The sequence below is a fragment of the Leptonychotes weddellii genome, chromosome 4 (assembly GCF_054177405.1).
Source record: "Leptonychotes weddellii isolate Sample4059 chromosome 4, ASM5417740v2, whole genome shotgun sequence".
Classification (NCBI taxonomy): domain Eukaryota; kingdom Metazoa; phylum Chordata; class Mammalia; order Carnivora; family Phocidae; genus Leptonychotes; species Leptonychotes weddellii.
The window spans coordinates 116,391,087-116,413,211 of NC_138372.1; the positions used below are offsets into that span (position 1 = coordinate 116,391,087).

Sequence of the window (22,125 nt, forward strand, 5' to 3'; positions counted from 1 at the left end):
AATGCTCAACATCACTAAGCATTAAGGAAATGAAAATCAAAACCACAATGTGATACTACTTCATACCCTAGGATGGCTATTATAAACAAACCCCAAAATAAAACGTATTGGTGAGGATGTGGAGAAATTGGAATGCTGTGTGTTGCTGGTGGGAATGTAAAATAGTGCTGCTGTGGAAAACAGTATGGCAGTTCCTTAAAAAAATTAAACATATACCAGAAATTCCACTTCTGGGTATTATCCAAAAGAGTTTAAATCAGAGACTCAAACAGATATTTGAGTCTCTGATTTAACTCTGATTTAACTAAATGTTCCATTGAGTTCAATGGAACATTATTCAGCCATTAAAAGGGATGACATTTTGATACATGATACAACAGGGATGGACCTTGAAAACAAGTGACATAAACCAAACACAAAGGTCAAATATTGTACGATTCCTCTATGAGGTACCTAGAATAGTCAAGTTCATAAAGGTAAAAAGCTGAATAGTAGTTACCAGGGTCTGAGGGAAGGGAGCAATGAGTATTTGTTGATTAATATGTATAGAGTTTCAGTTGGGGATGATGAAAAAGTTCTGGAGATGAATAATAGTGATGGTTGCACAACAACTGAATGTACTTAATGCCACTTAATTATATACTTAAAAATTGTATATTGTATATTATGTCTATTTTACCACAATAGACAGTTACAATTATATGGAAAAAATAAAGTAAGCTACTTAGAATATTTTAAAATAATAAATGAAAACATTTGACTTCTTGAAAGTCTAAAAATCTCTTTAATTTTCCCTCAGATTTTATTGATAGTTTAGCCAAGTATAGAATTCTAGGTTTAAAATAGTTTGATTCAGAAATCTGAAGACTTTTTGCCAGTAAGAAGTCTAATGACAACCTGATTCTTGTTCCAGTTCTCTCAAAAGTTCCTAGAAATTTAACATGTGCTCTTAAACTAAGACATACCTATTGAAGACCTAAGAAATTCAATGGTCTCTCCTCTTATGTTTTAAATTACAGATAAAGCTTCAAACATAAGTTATAGGCATCTGATCTGTTAAGAACAAAGATTGGTTATGGTATTTAAAAATAACTCATTCTCACAAACTTCAGAGTTCTGCAACTAAGTAACCATGCATATCAAATTATTAAGAAAAGATTTTCCATATGTATTCCAACAAGGAGTTTGAATCCTATATGGGTACTTGTTTCTTTTTATGTTATGTTACAATTTAGAAATAGTGAAGTCCCACTGCTTCATCAAGCACTATAGATCCTAATATAAAAAATAGCATGAAACACCATGAAACTAATCACTGACTGAAAAGACAAAAGCACTGTTGGGGCTGATTTTATCAAGGGAAACTGTGCAATATCTTTTGATACTGGAAATTTAATTAAAAGGAATATGTATTTCGATTTTTCATTTTTTTTTCCTTACATGGGAAGACTGTCAAGCGTGAAGGTTTAAATACAAACCAGAGATAATTAAACTATATAATCAAAGATAGACTTTTGAGTAAATTTTTTTCATATCCTTATGCTCTGAGTTCATTTTCAGTAAAAGGAAGCCTAGTGATATTAACTTAGCCGAGTTGTCCTCTGAGTATCCTGTATACATAAAAGACATTCCAATCCAGACATTTATAAGCTTATTTATTTATATAATACTGCTTTTGTATTACTTATTGTTACCAAAGAAACATAATCTTCTTTTCTGCAACCAGAAAGTCAATGATGAATGCCCCTAAATGATACCAAGCAACATAAACAATATTACTGATCATTATGTGTTCCTTAATTCTGTTTACAATCTGTGGGTATTTTCAGATTGTTGATTTCTGAATTTGAATTGAATTATCTTTGCTCCATAAAAGCCATACAAGGTTTGGGGCCTAATTTTTGCATCTCACACCCCAGCAACACAGTGAGCAAGGTATGTTCCCATACCTGAATACAGAAACACAGCAAGGTCTCCACAGGGGGGCTTCCTCACTACCATTCCCTTGTTGGTCCTTAGGGCTCCAAGCACAATGCATGCTTTTGTTCTGCAACAGTCTATTGAATTTTCTGCCTACTGGATTTAGTTTCATTTGATGTAATGCTATTACTTTTTTCCTGTGGTCAATGTTGTCTTACACATTTAGTAAACAGTCAAATTACATTATTTTGTTTTATGGAATTTCCACCTGCTTTTGAAATCTGGCAGCACTGAGACCAGAGAAAAAAAAGGGACAATAGCAGTTAAATGCACCCATCTTAGAGGGTTCACTGCATTTTGTACTGTTATTTTCTTTGTACCTATAGCCCTTCTTGGAAATGGGAATTCACCCCACCATTACTTAGTTGTTAAACTCTCATCCCACCATAAACATAGACCCTCATCTTATTTTTTTTGTGTGTGGAGACTTATAAACCTATAGTATATCTCACCAAATCTAAAGAATACTGTAATTTAAGAAACAGAACACATATGTCACTTTTAACATTTTATATTCATGTGGTATTTCATATCTTATGAATTATATTTTATGTATTTAATCATATTTGACTTCAAAGAAATCCCATGAGAAGAAAATTATTAGTCTTATTTTACAGGTGAGAAAACAGAAGCTCAGAGTGGTAAAGGGATTTGCCTAAGGTCACATAGCTATTGACTGTCAAGGCCAGGAAGTTAGCCCAGCCTTCTGAAACCAAGCACATGCTTTTGCAAATATCTAGCACCTACTCTTCTTCCCTGAGGTTTTTACCCACATATTACAAGGGGAGCAAGTTAAAAAGAAAGCAACAGTTCACAGGACTCTCAGGTCAAGTGTTTCAGCATGTCATATTTCAGATTAGGTGAGGAAAACAGCCCATAGCCTGACAATCCCCGCCTTCCTCAGGCTTGCACCAACCTACATTGTCAACCTTATTACTCTCTATCATGTTGCATGCACTTTTGGTCTAGCAACTTCTTTCCTAAGAAATGTTAAAAATGTAAATTGTTACAAAAATTTTGTTACCAATTAATTTTGACTAAGTCCCCACTGTGAGTAAGCTACTTAGAGGACACAAAGAGAAAAAAAAGAACTTATATTTACTGAGAGTAACTTACATTACGTCTGTGGTTGATATCTTTACATGTATTATCTTAATTAACCTTTAATACAACCTTTCAAGATAGTTATATTCTCTTCCTTTTTGCAAACAAGAAACCTGAAGCTTAGAGAAGCTAAGTAACTTCCCCATTCTCATGACAATGTCCTCAGTTTGTTTTGAACTTCATAGATCATTGTAATTTCAAAGCTAGTGATTTTTAATTTTATCTTTTCCAAATTTCTCTTAAGTTGCTTATGATCTAATTATAGAGAAACAGATGTCCTTTGAAACTCTATTTGAAAAGTAATTGTAAAATAGCACTTAATACACTTATTACATTAGAAATCCAATATAATATATGATAGATGAAAGTATGTCTATTCTAAATGCTACCATTTTCTAGGAAAAAAGAGTAGCAGATAATGTGGTATAGTCATGAGAGAACAAAAGCTCTTCTGCCTACAATAGTCAAGAAAGTTACTTCAGGGAGTACATGGGATTTAAGTGAGGTTTTTCCAGAATTCTCATTGATGGAGAAGGAAGGAGAGGGTATTTCAAGATAAGAACATGGTGTGGTTGGAAGAGTGAACTGGGCAAGGCCGAATCTCTGAGGGAAAGTGACTATACGAATGAGTGTGGGGAATGAGGGTGGAAACAAGAGGTAGAGTCAAATCATGGAAAGGTTTGAACCTTAGGCTAAGGGGCTGGACATTTATTTCATAGGCAGCAGGGAAAGATTTTTGAACCCAGGTTGATAGTAGTGTTTGGGGAAGGTGAGAGTGGGAAAGTGTTCATATTGGAGGGAACTGTGGAAATGGGGCAGAGTATGAGGCCGTGTGTATATGTATGTGTGTGTGTGCACTTTCAAGACTGGGTTAGAAGCCATTATGAAAGAAAATTCATAGTACTTGTTTAAGTAGCTGAATGTGGGGGGGAGCAAGCCATGAGTTAAAGTATGGCTGCCAAAGCTTTGATGCAGACAATGGAAAGAAGAGTGGTCAGGCATGGTGATCAGGGGGTAGAACTATCTCAGATGAATTAATTTGAGGTAATGGCAGAATATCCAAGTGAGAAAATCCAATACACAGTTGGAAATATAACACTAATTGCAATGATAAAGGATTAGAAAATGTGGCTTGAGGAGACATCTGCATATGGACGAAGTCTTAGGGACAGCACCGGTCATGGCAGGAGGAAAAGGTGGAAGCATCATGAAGGAGAATGTGGTCAACTTCGATTCTGGCTTTCCTAATTTCATCATTTCCATGCAACTTTCTAAGGGGTAACCCCACTTGTGATGGAAATTATTACACATTTTTAGCCACTAAAACTGTTCCTCTAGCTGTGATGGATATAAAATTGTTCATAAAGTGCGATAGTGTGAAGGAAAGAAGGAACGGATATCCAATAGGAATGCTGAAAACTTTGTGAAATCCACACATTTCTTAAGGAAAAAATGAATGACTTTATACAGAAGTCATTTACTCTGAGATAGTCAAGTAAGTTTTCATTTAGACAGGAGACTTATTAGGATTTTAATTCTCTAAATCATAAATAATTTTGGGATATAGCAATGGAACAGGCAGTCCAAATATTTAACAAAGTCAATGTTTATTACTTGATATACTACATATTTTCAACATAAAATGGGTCCCCAAGATATATAATGTACCTTATTATTTAAATGATCAAAGAAGGGCACCTGGGTGGCCCAATCCGTTAAGCATCTGACTCTTGATTTCAGTTCAGGTCATGATCTCAGGGTTGGGCTGCCTAGATGTTGGGCATGGAGCCTGCTTGAGATTCTCTCTCTCCCTCTCCCTCTGTCCATCCCCACCCTCTCTACAGAAATTTAAAAAAAAAATTTGATCAAACAAAGTATCACAGTTCTTAGGTGCCCGTTGCCTTAGTGAGTTTTATTAGGAAACAATCTCTAATGTACTTTTTTTTCCTTAAGAGTGTGAGAAAAGTTACTCTTTATCATGAACAAGTTACATTCTTTAAGTCTAAGTATCTTTTTTGTTTTGTTTCACTTTTTTTGTTTTAAAGAGGGGCTTACTAAATACTTTGAGAACCTTCCTTATCTTGTAAAATGATATTTTAAAAATAGTGCAGTTATCTTTAACCTCATTCTTTGATGATATTTATCTTAAGTCACTGATTATTATCTCAACGTTACCTCCAGTCCTACTTCTGTGATCACTTTTTAGACACGGGATTTCTCTATCTCTGTTTCCTTATCATTTCACTCTAGTAGTACAATTTAAATGTTCCTCTTCCTATTTTCCTCTGTAATTATTTGTGTTACTCTTTTCCAAATTCCCTCATCTGGCCACATTCTTCTGGTAATAAAGTGTACAGAGTGGATTGTAATTTTCCAGGTCAAATCTTAACAGAGTCATTTAATGTCAACAGCCACATTAATCAAATGGGGACGCCAGGAGTACTTCATAGTTCTGTGAGCCAAACAATAATATTGTCTACGGGCACTCAAGTCTCATGCTTCAGGGAGTAAACTGGAGATCTGTAAAGAGACAGCAAAGCGTGTCTTCCTTCCTCGGAATTCACATTTCAGCTGATTCAATTTATCCACTTTTTTAAGTGTGTGTGTGTGTGTGTGTGTGTGTGTGCTAATCTCTAGTTCTACAATTATTGGTAATTGCCATAGGCAACATAGAGAATTACATAAGCCAATAACCTTACTGTATAGCTGTATTGAAAGTCTTGTGCCCGGTAATAAGCTCTCTTGAGCTTGTCGTTCTTAATAGGTAAATTTCATTTTTAAAAAATTATTTTATTTTATTTATTTATTTTTAAAGATTTTATTTATTTATTTGACAGAGAGAGACAGTGAGAGAGGGAACGCAAGCAAGGGGAGTGGGAGAGGGAGAAGCAGGCTTCCCGAGGAGCAGGCAGCCTGATGCGGGGCTCGATCCCAGGACCCTGGGATCATGACCTGAACTGAAGGCAGACGCTTAATGACTGAGCCACCCAGGTGCCCTGGTAAATTTCAGTTTATGTATTAGATAGAAACATACTCTTTTCAATTATTTCATAATATCCTATAGGATGCCCTTCAAAATTTCAAATGAACTTTGTGCAAAAGGATGAACTTTCAAGCTTTCTCCTGGGACTATAAGAATTAGAAATGTTTTAAATTAATGAAATCTGTAATAGAGAATATGATGGGCCTTGCACTAGATTTCTTTTGTGTCACTTGTTATCAAAGGCAGTTGTCACAATGATTGCATTTGGTAATTTCAAAACAGTCTAAGGGAAGGCCACACTCTTCTTTGTGTGTACTCTAACTAGCTGACCCCACCTGGTACCAGGGATGCACACCCACAGCTAATATCAGGGACTAGTTTTGGAGGGAAACACAAGTAGTGAAAGAGGGATCAAGAGAGATTCTCTAATGCAGATGAGATTTTTATCCCCCTACTCCAACTAGCATGAACCACAGAAGACCTGTGGTTTCGGTTTTTGTTGCTGTCCTCAGGAGAGGTTAGTTTTCTGTTGCCCTCACTTCCTTATGTGGGAGAAAGGAATATGATGGGATGAGTCACCGCTAACTTAAAGCTCATGAAGATTTACTTCCTTAATGATGCCAACATGTCTGTCAATGCAGTGCCATGTGAACTGATCAACAGCTAGGGCAGGGAGGGGACTGATAGCAGGAGCAGAAAGTCCAATTAAATTGCTTTTGTGCCAGTTAGACTGATTTAACAGGCTGAATTTCCGTGTTTGAATTTCCATCTTTTCTCCCATGTGTGATCATCGCTGTGAGCAATGTGATTAGCTAAATCAAATATGAAATAAGACAAATTCTAAGACCTACTTGGGTCTGGTTTAGTTATGCCTAGAGTAGAGGTGGTGGCTGGGGGTGTAAGAAGTAGTCATTTCAAAATTTTTGTTTCTATATTTTAAATTCCAGGCAAAGTCACTTGTTCTTGTGTTCCAAAACATACCGTGTTTGTTGAAACAAGTCTTCATTTTTTTTTTATTGAAAAGTATTAGATTAATAAATAGAACCAAACACATAAAATGCACATTGACAATATTTAACTTCAAATGATATATGTGGCATAATAATATATATTATATGAAGTAAAATAGTGAATATGTGCCATAATTAGCATATATTATTCAATTCCATAAACTGACAATTTGCTGGCACTTAAGCAACCTGAAGGTTAGAGTTATTGAAAAAAACATCATTCTTCCATTTCTGTAATATATTTTAACGAAAATGTGCTTATATTTGAGTTTGTATTCCTTCTCATAAGTGTCTATCAATTTTCACTAGTTATATCTATTCATTTTTAATACTTAATGCTTTTCAATAATTACTATGTTAAATTCTTGATGTAATTTTAGTGAATATACAATGTTAGGGTGCTTTTAAAAAGCTCTGATTTTACATTTATTACCATAATATATTTTATTTAGAACAAAACATTAAAGCATGGTCTTGATTAGGAGTAAGAAGTGATACTTTTAAGGCTACAGATCCTAGTAATGACTAATATTTCTGCTTGATACTGCAAAGAAGGTTTTAAAGGTTCAAGAGTGCCAATTACTGGGAAGACCAAGAAATATGGCAGCATATTTTTTTGTCATTTGAGAAATCATGGACCTCTTGGAAGTCTGTCTCTGTTGAATATTCTGTCAGCTCAGACTTTATTCTCAGAAGGGAACAAAGGCACTGCTAGAATATCTACCACAATTTAAAACCAATTGCTTTGTTGAGTCCTAGATCTACACAGAAATTTTTCAGAAAAGACTGTGGGTAACTAATTTAATTTTGCTTGTTGTGGTTGTGATCTTGGCTTCTGACAGACAAGGTCCTTGCCTGGCCATGAGAGACATCTTACATCATTATATGCACTTTTTGCTTATAATGATGTGAAGTCTGGGGCTGAGAATAATGCCCTCGTATTTGCAAAGAGCGCTCTTTTCACTTGTGACTGGTTGTACTTCCTCTACTATTGGAGATTATTCCATTTCCTACTTACCCAAAACCCAGATTATTCTAAGAGCCCCAGAAGCTTTCTGATCTACCACACTGGTGGTATGTTCACAATATGGAGCTGTTTAGTCCTTTTGGGTGGAGAGTGATTCACATGGGTACCTTCCCTATGTAAGCCTGAAAGCCTTTATCCTAGTCCATGGCGACATGCCTCATCCCAAATGAATCCAGGCTTGTCAGGTCAAATCTCTGACAAATGTCATGCAGAGAACTAGTGAGTTGGTGTGGGTGGGGCAGCATCAGTCTACCTATTGGGGAAACAAAAGGTGTATGTCCTACCTCCATCCCCCCTTAGGATCAGGAACACATTCTTTTCTTCTCTTCTCTTTCCTTTTCTTTTCTTTAGGTAGATGGTGTTTGGCAGCTCCCACATTTATCTTAACCAGATTTCCATCCTGAAAATTAAAAATAATATTTTATACGATATTTTCGCACATGAACTTGAGACAACCTAGTGAAACAGGCAGAAAGGTAGTATCAATGTGGGGTGAGGTAGCGGGAACATAGTCTAAAATTTTAAGGTCACACTGCCTCAGTCAAATTCCAGTTCTGACAGTGTGATCTTAGGCAAATAATTTAAAAATTCTCTCTAGTTCACTTACTTCCTTTTTTAAATAGAATAATAAGGATCGGACCTACCTCAAAGAACTATTATCAGGAGTCAATTAGCATATACCTGTAAAGAATTTAGCCCAGTGCCTGCCATGTGGTAAACGTCTCGGTAAAACTTACCTGTTTTTAGTACACAGCACAAATACGTAACAGACACAGGACTAAGATCTAACTAGGAATCCAATGCTTGTTTCATTGTGTTTCAGAGTAACAGTTACCTTTCAGATCCTAAGTAGTATATTTTTGAAATTTGCAGTTCACTGGCCCCAAAACCCCTCATCCTAAGCCTCTTAGATTCCTATGAAGAAACGAAGTTCTAGACTCATACTGTCTGGAAGTATCACTAAGGATGGATGCAAACACAGTACTTACATTCATGCTACTTACTATATGGCAGGAAAATGTTGTGTTTAAGCATCTGGCATCTTTCAAAAAGTTCATGCTGAGTATAAGAACTGTTAAAAAAAAATACAAATTCAGTCAGTCTATAGCTTATCTCTCACTTTAAATCTTCAAAGGACAGCCAAATCTGTCTCAACTAAATTCAAAAGAATCAATGAGATAGTACTTATCTCCTTAATGAAGAACACACAGACAGCTCATTTATTTTTCAAGCCTTCACTGCAAGGTGCAAGTGTAGGATTTCAGTGGCTGCTAGGATTCTGAGAGTTGCTCTAAACCATCCCAGCTTTCCTACATTTTCCTTCAGAAGGGCAGAAGAAAGCATATTAGGTCTAAGAATGTGGTAAATTCCAATTATTCTTCAGTGGTTGCTTTCTTGTATGATGATAAGCACCACAGTAGTATTAGCCCCTATTTTAAAAAAGTATAGTTTCAATCTATGTATGTATTTGATTTATGATTAAAAATGTAGTATCCTCATGGGGCTGATGTTTAAATAAGATTAATATTCATCTATCTTTTGGTATAATCAGGTTATACCAAATAAAACAAAACCTGTATCTCAAACTCTTAGAGATAATTTCTTTAACTTGTTCATGTATATCCTTCCAGAATACACACACACACACACATTTACATAAATGTTTGTAAATTTTCCCCTTTAATGGGCTTTGCATCATTTTTAAATATTGTACTTTTAGAACTTGTTTTTGTTTGGTTTTACTCAGTATGTCATACACTTCTTTCAGCTGGACCTTTCAAAAAAACTTAAGTCCAACTTTAATTCTTCAGTCTCCAAAACCATAAATTCTTACCCTTATGCTTTTAACATTTTAAAATATGTTCATCCTCAAGCCTTTATTACTTTAGTCTAATCTATACAGGCTCTCTCTGCAAGTCAATTCGCCAGTGAAATTCCAACTTGAAACATTAAAGTGTAGTCAGTAATGATGTTATTCAGGTTAGATTAAATATTTCAAATGCTTTATTCAATAAAAAAATACCAAAACCTATTATGCTTGATATTTTTTTTGTGTATATAAATACACCAGCATTATGATGGATGAAGAAACACTTCATCTAAATTTTATCTGCTGATGTGCATAAGACTATTGCAAGTTAAACTTACATTAAAGTTATTTATTTTACCAAGCATTATGAGGGAAGCATTTTGACATACAAAACATTTATCTCCTTTCTTATTAATATAATTCTATCAAAACTCAAGGTAAATCTGAGAACTTGAAATACAAAAGAAATGTTTCCATAAATATCAATAAGTGTAAAAAAAATAAATGGCTTAAGGGGCAATGTGAAAACATGTCTGACTTTTCAGCTAGTTCATTTTCATTTTTGCTTTGGAGAACAACTGAAAAAATACAAAACTGTATATACTAAGGCAGGAGAACCACGTGGTGATAATCAACACAAGAGCCGTTGTAGCCGTACAGAATTCAAGCTGTGCATAGGGAGAACTCAGCTATTCCAAACAATTTGTACACTAGGGGTTATTCTCCATACCCTCTTTGGGCCATGAGTAATTTATTAAGCAGAATTAGATTTTATTTCCAAAGACCATTTTTCCATAGCATTGCATACTTGTAGACACAATTCAGGGATGATGGATACGCTACTCCTAGCACCCTACTCCCACAAAATGGATACAACAGCAATGTCTTTTAGCCCATAGATAATCTGATCTCTTGACAAATGATCACTTAGTAGGAAAATGGATTTGGATTTCTAAACTCTAATGGAAATTTAAAGTAAAAAAAAAAAATTTAACGAATTACTAAATTGTTACTACAGTGACCAGTAATGTTGATGTAAGGCTACTAAGTAAGGGGATTTTCACCACCTCTAAAACTTATGAAAGATTATACCACTTAACTTTAGGCACACCTCAAGTGAATCTTAAGTGGTTTTTGTGAACTTCAAATATTATATAAATTCTATTAGTTTAACAAAGAGTGCCTGAGAGAAGTTGCAAAATAAATGTTTGGTGTATAAATAGGTGTCTCTTACATACGTGGCTTTGGGTTAAATGTAAGGAATGCAAACAAAGTGATATGGAATCTACCCTGGAGAAACTTACTTAAACAGTAAGACCTCTACAGGGGGAGGAAGTTGGAAGGTGATATGTCTTTAAAAAGATAGCTCCAACCATGTGCTATAAATCAAAGGGGAAGAGTTGGAGGAGACAGAGCTTGAAGTGGGATCTGAAATGCTGGAATGATTTTGGATTTGAGAAGGGGAGAGGGGCGTCCTAGAAAGAGAGATTTCCACATGCAAGGGCACAGGTATACAGACACTGGTAGGGAATGGGGAACTAGGGAACCTTTGTGATCAGGGAAATGAGATGGTCAGGATTGTGCTTGGAGAAGACCAATCTGCAGAAAGCACGAGAAATGTATTGGAAGGTGGAAAGACCATAGGCGCAGGAGCGGATATCCTGCAGGTCCCTGGAAATGTGCAGCTGAAGCTCGGAAACAGGTCAGGGTTGGTGTTAAAGGTGTAGGAATCTGGAAGTCCTCTTTCTCTTCTTAGTAGTCATACTTGAGAAGCCTCAAGAAGAGCAAAGAACCAGGACAGGTCCTGGGCGGAGGGTGATGGCGTGTGAAGGGCCAACTTCTACACCAAACATCCTGCCCAACATCTGGGACCTCGAAAAAAACAAACACCCTCCACAAAGTAAGGCCTATGGAGGGGCGGGAAATCAAGGTGTAGAGATCCCTAGATGATAGTGCTTCCCAGTACACCGCAGGGCCACTAAAACAGAAGCAAGGACTAAATGAGTTCTATTTAAAACTGAGTGCACTTCGACTCTCTTCAATAGCCATCTTTCTTGGCCTAAAGAAACTCAGAAGGGAGTCCCAGCTTAAATATACTATCATGGCCTTTTTTATAGGGTGTTTTAAGCTACTTTGTTTTCCTAAAATCCCCTCTAACTGTGCCCGTTAAGAGCACACGGGTCAGGGAACCGGAGAGCCCAGTGATGTTATTATTCAAGTTCATCCTGTCTTTACCGCGCCCTGAAGGTAAGGAAAGGTCTGGGTGTCCACCAGGCGGCCTCGCCAAGGAGGAACTTGGCACAAATTCTCCAGATCGCAGGGAGAGCGGGCAAAAGAAAGCAAGCCAGAGTACGAATAGCGCCCCCGTGGGAAGCAAGACTTAAGGCTGCCACCAACCCACCCGGCTTCTCCCTCAAACCCAGGCAAGAGGGATTACGGGGGCTGGCTACGGCCCCTGAACGGAGCTGGAGGTGCTGGGAGGAAAGTCAGATCCCATCTGTGCTCCCGGTTAGCCCTGCACTCCTCCGGGAAAATACTCCGGGCCCTATTACTCAGGAGCGATCTCTCCTCACCCCAGGTCCCCGGGGTCGAGTAGCGGGCCCCGCGTCAAGGTCGCGTCAGGGCGGGCGTGGGGAGAGCCCAGCAGCTGGAAGCACAAGGGCCCAGGGAATCCCGCGAAGCCACCACAGCGCTCGTCGGCGGGGCACCCCAGGCTTTCCCCACCTCTGGCTGCGCGGCGCCCGCCGAATGCGGACCCTCCTGCTCCGCAGAGCGGGAGCCACAGAGGGAAGCAGGTGGGTGTGGAGCCGAGCCCGGGGCCCCAGGGAGCTGCGGGCGCGCCCGAGGAGAGGGAGGCGCCCGCCGAGGTGTGGGCGGTGCCCGCCCGCTCGCCCGCGCCCCGGCCGCGCCCTGGGCTCGGGGCGCTGTCCCAGGCCGGGCGCACAGCTCCCGCCCCGCGAGGCCGAGCCGGGCCGTCCCCGGAGGTGCCCAGCCGGCCGCCCAGCCCCGCCACGCGGGCCTGCCGCCCACCTCGAGAGCCGCGAGCGCCCGGGAGGAGGAAGAGGAGGAAGAGGAGGAAGAGGAGGAAGAGGAGGAAGAGGAGGCGGAGGCGGCGGCGGCGGCGGCGACGGCGGCGGCGGCGGCCCCTCCAGCCCGCGGGTGCGCGGAGCGCGGGAGGAGGCGGAGCGCGAGGCGGGGTGGCCGCGGGCGGGTGTGCGCGCCGGCCCGGCGCCCCCGAGCGCCCTGCCTCGCCTCCCGCGCCCAGCCTCTCCCCGGCTCCGCCACAGACGCACACCCACCAAGCACCCACCACCCTCCGCCCCCGCTGACCGCCGCCACCTCTCCGCCGGCAGCCCGAGCGAGCGGCAACTCGCCGGCCCGCGCCGCTCGCCTTCCCGGCTCCTTCCGCGGGGCGAGCTTAGCCCCGCTCGATTTTTCCTTTTCTATCCCAGCCCTCTCCTGTCTGGGCGGCGGCGGCGGCGGCGGCGGCGGCGGCGGCGGCAGGGGGATGGGGGCCCGCGTGGGGAAGGGGGCGAAGATCGATGAAGATTATTGTTCTTTTTAAGGATACCTTAGCTTCCTCCCGCCGCCTCTCCTTTGAGCTTTCCTGCTAGAGACCGTGAACAGAGTCAGGGATGTGAGGAGAGGGGGGAAAAACGCCAGGAGCTCCAGCCAGCCGGGGAGACCCTCCTCTCCGCGGAGGGGAGGGGGATTTCCAGCGACAGATCACTGGCGAAGGGGACCGTCGCAGGGAGAGGAGCCCCGGAGGGAGCGGGGAATCCCACAACCCTCGGTGGCGCCCGAGCCCGTGCCGCCTGCTGAGCGGGGTCTGTGGGAGCTAGGTAAGTGAAGGGGCATTGCTGCTCCCCGAAGGGGTCTTCCTTTAAGAATGAATCATCGCGGGCAGCCTAGCCAGACTTGAGTTGCTAAAGGAATTGGAAACTGCCATATGGCGCCTAGTGGACTTACACACACAAAGCTGAAGCGGACTTAGCCCTGAGAGGGTTGTTAATGCAAGGCTCCGTCCCCGTGGGGAAGGCACTCCAGTGTTAGCCCCTGAAAAGGTTCTGAGCAGCCTGCCTGGGAAGGGATGGGGAATGTTATTTCTAGGAGACGAGCTCTTGTTGCCTTCTGTTCATTTGTTGGTAAATGCCACACTCACATGCACACACTTGTGGGACCGGATTTAGGGAGTGTGATGTCTCTGATGTATGAACAGTGCTCAGCACAGAGACGTGCATGCATCTTATCCTTCATGCGGTGCGCGTTCTCCGTTCTGTAGCAAGGTTCCTGAGAGGGAGAACGAGTCTCTAAGGAAAGAGCTTCATGGCTGTTTCCAACACACTCTGCTAGAGGACTTGAGAACACAGTTGCCCTCAGTGGCACCAAAAGACACCGACCATTTCACTCATCGTTTGCTTCCAATGCTAAATGACCGTTTTCAAAACGGTATGCTGCCATCCATTTTCTGGAATTCTAAGCATTTTTGTGTATTCATTCATAAAAATTGTCAGTGTGCAGTATGCACAAACATGGCATTTATACATCATTTATGACTGCACAAGTGATAGAATCATAGATGCAAGATTACACTGAAAAATTTAGGATGCACAGATGTACACTGGGTTTATTTCATGCAGGTTCAACAGTCCTTCTAATCAAGTTATGCAATAATGTCAATATTTTAAATAGCATTTCACATTTCTGTTTTTGCACTGGTTGCTGGATTTTGTTGGGATTTGATTTTTTACTCTCAGCGCAAAAGAGAAGTAGGAATTTGTTATTGTTTCTAAATGTGTGGCATTGTGTGGGACAGTGGTCTCTTGGTATGATTATCAGTAAACATCAATTGAGATATTACATTTCAGAAGACAAGAGAAAGGTAAATTCTGGTCAAAAATCTGAAGGCCACCTTGTCTCTGAAGTTATGTGTTGGAAAGATTAACTTTCAGGAAAAGATTTTCAAAAAAGAGGGTAACATTAACTTCCAGGAAAGATTTTCAAAAAAGAGGGTAACATTAAAAAAAATATATGTATATATGTATTGAAGTTTTACTTTATTTCACTCTTCAGAGAGAGAGTGTTGTGTGTATGTGAATAAATATAAAGTTGTCCAAAGCTTACTTGTAAGACATGAATTAGATCAATAGACATCTAAACTAAAGATTTTTGATTCTTAAATTAACCAAAACTTAAACAGTTGAGTAATCTGGCCCATTATGTATGCATATGTGCATTTAATTGCTGCTAGGGGTGGTGTTTTTAATGTAGGGCATAAATAATGTGCTTGCTTCCTTGTGTGGCTGCATAGAGTTTCTGAGAATATTGAGGGTACTGTGTATAAATAACTTTTTTTCTCCACCGAATAAAAAGTATCCTCTGCACCTAAAAGAATGAATATGCCTCCACAGAGTGAATACTATAATCCCCTCCCTCTTGCTGTCAGGTTCAGACCAGTTGTTTACCATGAATAGCATTCCGTCTAATGCACTCTTTTTCCTTTTCTGGCACAGCACAGACTCTTGGAGAAAGGAGTGAATCAGTTGGCAGTTCTCTTTGCTTTCTTCCTCCTTTTAACCTTCACCATTCCTTCTCCAGGGTAGTGCTTCCAAGTCTCCCTCATACACAAACACACACACCAACTCCAAAAAATAACTCCATTGCCTGCCACTTTGAGAATCCTAGTGTCTGTCTTTTCTTTTTCTCTGATGTTTTTCTAAGTAGCATCAATCCATGTGTCATTTTAAACTATTTCCAATTTCACTTTTCTCCAAATCCCACAGTTGAACTTTCCAGGCATGCATGTTTACTGAATATTCAGATGGGAGTAGTGAAAATTATTACCTTATCTAATCCTAGCTGTTTGGCTTTTAAAGTTTCCTCGTTGACACCATAGAGCAACTCACTGTGAGCATGACCTCACGCTACTCATTTCCAATACGGTAGCAAAAGCGAGACAGCGAGAAAAAATGCAGTGGCAGGACAGGCTTTCGGTCACATTTCCTGGTAACTCAAAATAATCTCTGCCCAGGTTCTTTTTGCATACCTGCCTGTATATCTGTGGAAAATCTTCATTAAGCATGGAAAAAATATTTTTTCTTCAATTTATATTTGTCATTTTGAAATGGTATTCTAGGGAGATTGGGATATGTGTGTACATACTATGAAAGTAGACCAAATTACTGGTAAAATCTAGGAGAGCTACAAAATCTATTCATTCTAACCTCATGCATTTTTTCCTTGAGGAATTATAAAGAAGTAATTTGTTATCTGAAATGTGCTATCCCTTAGAGACTAAATTCCTTAAAGTTGATAGGACATCGTCTCATGTACATATTTAAGGTAACTGCATAAGGTTAAGATACTCTGTTTACTTCAGAATGTAAAATTATTTGAGATTTGCTTATATTCATCAAGTGGATTCTGCATAAAGTCACAATGCCTATTATTTTCACAAAGGTTTCAGAGAAGAGTAAGCATGTATTATAAGTGATATTTTTTAAGTTCAGTATTTTTTCAGAGTATTTTTTAAGGTAAGAGCTTACGACCTTGTTACTCCCAAAGTGATAAGATAAACTTTATAGAGCAGCACAGTCTTAAATTTTTTAGTTATATACTACAAGTATCTTCATAGTCTAGATCTATAGTCCATTCTTGTTCAGTGGTTGTTTCCTCTTTGTGCTTCTTAAATATAAATTCCCACCAGTTCTTTACTATAAGCCCAGGCTGTCGAGCAAAAGGTCTAGTGTGTGTGACCAGAGACTCCTTGGCCTGTGTAAGCCAAACCCTACCATATTATCTTTTTATTTTTCTATCATATTATCTTTAAGGGAAAAGTAGCTGTTCCTGTAGATTGAATTGTACCTGCCTGTACCTTTAATGTCATGTATCTACTCACTCATTCATTAATTCATTTATTACTCGTTAAGTGTATATAAAGAGAAGAGTGCTTGATTGGAATGTAACCAGTATAAAACAGATAGATAAAAGACATAGTCCTTGCCCCTCAAGGATTTTTTAAAGTGTAGAGAATAAAACTTGAATATATAACTAATCGAAGAATCACATATGTAGTTCAGAATCAGAGATCTCTGGCATATAGACATGCTTTTAACAGTTTCATACTTAATAAATTAATTAAGGCAAATCATGAAGAGGATCATGAAAATTTGTCACAGTCTATGCTTTGGGGAATTATTAAAAAACAGTAACAACTTTTATTAAAGTGATTACTCTTTAAATTGAAATTAAATTAAAACATTATTATAAATATTTATATTTTAATAATTTTAATAATTATATTGTGATTATTTTATTTATATAAACAAAATAAATTTCTTTTTACTATTATTATTATAACAAGCACTTTGGCCAGGAAATGTTTTCAGTGTTTTACAAATATTAAATAGTCTCACAACCACCCTATGAGGCAGCTATCACTAATCCTCTTTATTACACAGAAATGAAAATTCAGGTACAGAGACTTTTTGTATAAAGTGACATAGGAAGTAAATGATACAAACTTGAACTTGGGCATTCTGGCTCTACTTAACCACTATGATATTAAGAAGTATTAAGGGTGATCCCAGACAATAAAAAAAACATGTTTGCAGCTTCTAGATTTATTTGAAGCTCTATCTTCCCATTAGAGTACACGACCATAGTTCTGATTACAGGGATGCTTGGAAAAGGTCAAAAAGGGACTTTCAGTAGGTGAAAACCCCAAAATTTTCAACAGAAATTTGAAATAAGAAGCTAGGTTACCTGGAGGCTGATCTTTAAAAGTTGGGTAGACTGTTATCAGAATGCTAAAACATTAGAAAGTACTGCTTTTAGAGTGACCACAGAGAATAAAGCTGGCTGAGAGATGACTGACTAGCCAATTTCAAATGATAGATTATTTTATTTTCATTTCCAGTTTTTAAAAACTTTTGTGAATTGTTTTGAATAAAGTATTATAAATAATTTTAATTTATTATTTTTAGAATTATATGTTCATATGTTAAAAGAAAAATTATTAGTTTTCCAATATATAATTTTCTTTTACCTGTGTCCCCATATTTTCCTCTGTAAAATGTACCTCCCATATATTATGGAAATTGGAATACAGTCACTTAACAGTTTTACTTTCTAGTATATTGTCTGGAATGCATTTATTTTATTAAATGACAACTATAATATAATTGTGAAAGCATAAATCAAGTTATAAATTACTGAGATTTTCATCAAGGAAAGCTTCTGTAATATTTGAGGTAAAGTTCTTTCTAAATAGCCATGGCTTCTGGTTATGTGAAAAATACCACCTGGATTAAATTTGGAGGATAAAATGGCCAAATATTCCCTGAAGGATGCCATATAATTAAATATTTAGATACTCATCATCCTCATGATGAACATTTTAATTTTTCCCACAGATCTTAGGTCTCATAAGCTCAGTCGCATATTGTGTAGACAACTCTCAACCTAGAATTGGCTTATAGCTTATAAGTTGATTTTAAAGGTTTGGATTTTTTTTGGAACCTGTATTGCATTTAGAGAAGCAGTACTTTTTTGATGTTTAGGTCTCTAGCCCAATCCACAAATGCCCTTTTTTAAAATCAGTAGTATACCCAAAGTATAGTAATACTAGTACTAAAAACATAACCATATGTATAACAATATTCCTGGGGAATAATTTGCTTTAAATAATATTTATTGACTGCTTCCTCTGCGCAGGGCTCTTTGGGGATACAAAGGTGAACATGGTACTGCCTGGGCCTACAAGGAAGAGAGAAAATTGAGTTCGTACCTAACTCACTTTCACGTTAGGCAGAATAAAGAAAGCTTAATAATTTTGATGTAGGCAAAATAGTGAATAATTGATTCAGAGATCTATCAGAAGAGCCAGGGACTGCCGACCTCCTTAGGATTCTCATTTGGTGTTTCATCCTCAGGATATCTGCTGAGCTCCTTTCTTGGTGCCAAGCCCTAGGCTAGGTGCTGGGGACATAAATATGAATCAGACAGAATGCACTCACAGCCTGCACATGCAGACAAGTAAATCATAACAAAATGTCATAAATGCTGTTGGCAGAGCAGAACGGCAATTCAGTGGAGTAGTTGCCTGACAGAAGCATCCCGAGAGTAAAAAAATGTGATTGTTCTGAGTTCCTAGATGGATGTAGTCGTGATTCACTCCTCAATTAGACCCAGTGTCCCCTTTTAGTAAGCAGGGTTTTGTAATGTCCCTTTTACTTTCCTGAAATGGTATTTGTAGATAATATAACCTATCTTCAAACGTAATATTTTAAAAAATCAGTAAGTTCTTTCTCTGTAAGAGAAGCCAGAAATCAAAGGCAAGCTGCTTACGATAAACCTGTAGGTATATGAGTTTGCATATGCTCAGGCATAGCTATCCTGAGAGGTACTAAAGTAGTCACATGCTTGCTACTAAAATGCATAAACTTGGATTTAAGAGAAAACATTCAACTGAATGGACACTTTTGTATATTTGGCGTTTTTGAAATAAGAATGAAGTAAATACATGCATGGCATGTGACAGTTAACGATTGCAAACATGTGGGTGTACTGTATTAGTGAATGAGTTCACGTGAGCATCATTCTAGCTGGTGACATGACTCTCCAAAATGGTGAGCAAATCTTGGTGAAGTTCCAAATATGGTACTTTCCTAGAAAATGCCCATGCAGAAAATACTTTTTGTATCACAGGGTTAAGATCTCATCACAGATACTCACAAGCAAGCTTTTCGTGTACGTGTGTGTCTGATCAGTAGTGTAAAACTTAGGGGGTGCAGGATTTCTGTACATGTTATGGGGTTTCTGGTATTCCTGGGCCTTGCCCTCCAAATATTTCACAGTTGTAGAAAACTCACCCAAAAGACTGGGTTAATCTCATTCAACAGCACTGATTACAGATACAGTCTCCCACCGAAGGGAGCCAATCTCATTCTAATGCATCACTGGGCTGTTTTGAAAAAGCAGGACTCTATAAGTTTTTAGTAAGAAGATAAATTTAAAGGCAATATATGAGGCTGGCTGATCTGATCATAAATGTCAGGATTCCATTTCCTATGTGGGAGTGTCAGACAAGACTTCACAGGTGAAATGACAACTAAGGTAATTTTTAAGAGATGAGTAAGCATTTTCCAGGCTAAAAAGGAGGCAGATGGAGAACATTCTAGGCAGAGGGAACAGCATTTGCAAAGCAGTGGCATAAAGAGGGCTTGGCTGGTAATTGGGGCTCAACATTGTCAGTTGCAGAGAAATGAGGGGAGATGAGGTTGAAGAAGGTTGGAGATTAAATGGGAAAGGTGTTGTGTTCTATCACTTGGATCTTATCCTATGGGACAGGCAGTGGGGGTTAACTGCAATTTTAAGTAGAGTGACATGGTCCACTTTTTGTGGGGGACAGTCTCTGAGCTAGCATGAGGAAGATGGATGGTAAGAGGAGAAAAGATTGAACCCCAGGAGACTAGTTGGGAGACTGTTGAGGCATACACGTAGGATAAGGTCCAGGACTTATCTTAATAGAAATGGTGAAAAGAGGAGGGTCTGAATTCCCCATGGCAAACATTTGTAACCCAAGTGTCCCTAAGTCTTTCAGCTCCCAACCTGGGTTGGAATAACAGGCTTGGAGCCCCACTCTTTCTTCTTCAAGGGTCATTGTCTTAGTTGTGGTAACATGAGCTTCTATACTAAAATTCCGTATTTCAGTGATTAATAGAGTAGAAGTTTATTTTTTGCTCACATAAGAGTCCAGTGTGTGTGTGTTTTGTGCAATGATTTGGGGACCCATATTCTTGCAAAGTTCTAGGGATTTGGAGTTCTCTGCATCTAGCTGGGAGTTATGGACGAGAATGAACACCCAAGAAGTGACACACCTTGCCTCCATTCACATTCTTTTGGTGAGAGAATCACATCACTCCATCTATATACAAAGAGGGCTGGAATATCTAATATCTGGTTAGCCACTCCCCAGCAACATTTCTGTATCATGGAAGGAAAAGCAAAATTTTGCTCAACAGCTATTTCTATCATATTCTGCTTCTCTGGCCACATGCAGCAAAACCTCAGCCACAGGAGACTACCTGAATCCCCCCTGGTCATTGCGTCCATCTCAAAGTCCAGGCTGTAAGGGTGATGCTAAGTCCTCCCCATTAAATCTGGATATGGCTCCTCATTGTCCAGAAACCTTTATCCTGAAAGACAGGTTATTGCCCTCCCATGACATAATGATGGATCAGGTGTAGAATAATTGTATTCAAAAATTCCCATTTGGAAAAGGGAAGAATGGGAGATGCAGTCATTGGCCCATGACATGGAAGAAATCCTGCTAGACATTGCCAAAGACCTCCTGCCCTGGCAGTAGGGGAAGTTCTTTATTTTTTAGACTCTGTGTTTTCTATCTTGGAATAACTTTGTTCATTGTTATCTGTAGCCCTGGCCACCCTCTGAAAGGTTCTTCCCTACCGATTACACACACATCCAAAATGGTTATTGGGAAGTATGTCCTTCTTGGGAATTATATTACCTTCTCAGCACCCTTCTTGCTGGTCCAAGTTTGTGCCTTGGAGGATGTTTTATAGTCACTGTTTGTTTGTTTTTTTCCTTAGGCCAGGCTCCTAATTTCTTTGACAATACAATTCCCTTAAAATCTTCATAGGTTTTTAATGTATTTGCTTTGTGTCAGTTACACTACTAACTACATTGAAAATTCTTTCCTATTCATAATTCTTGAACCTGCTTCATTTCTTTGCTCATGTCTCAACACCATGTCTCAAGTGGTTACTTTGAGGTCATCTGACAGAATAGCCATGGGTGGTTGGGTGACTTATTAATCAGATCTTTGTTGCAAGGCTGAGTCATTTTGTCAAAAATAGGTATCTGTTATTCGAATCCATTTTCGGTGTTATTCCTCACTCTTAGAGTCCCTGAAGCAATGTACTGTTGCAGCTTCATAGTCTTGGATTTCTAAGAGTTTGGCTATTTGCCCTTATCTCTGTTCTCAAACCAGCCAATTATTTCCTGAGCTCATCCATTATCTTATAACACCTTGCTGTAGGCGGTGAGAAACAACCATCACATACAAGCATTCTGGCTCTTTCCGGCCATTTCCTCTGGAGTTAGTGCAGTTTTGCCAGGGCCGAGGAGGATTCCAGGCCTCCAGTCTCCTCTCGCTGTCTCCTGACTGATGCCCATGCTACATATTTAG

At 39.2% G+C, this 22,125-nt stretch overlaps 1 protein-coding gene across 2 annotated transcripts in view; it reads left to right on the forward strand.

Moving 5' to 3' along the window:
- The first annotated feature begins 11,926 nt into the window (after positions 1-11,926).
- The window catches only part of LOC115938450 (potassium voltage-gated channel subfamily B member 2), a 389,699-nt gene continuing 379,500 nt past the window's right edge, over positions 11,927-22,125 (forward strand). The window contains exon 1 of one of the 2 annotated variants that reach the window (XM_081816119.1): positions 11,927-12,709. The gene's annotated coding sequence lies outside the window, so the exon portion shown is untranslated. Of the gene's footprint in view, positions 12,710-13,195; positions 13,757-22,125 lie in introns of those variants that run through there. The other variant, XM_081816118.1, reaches the window with a different exon arrangement.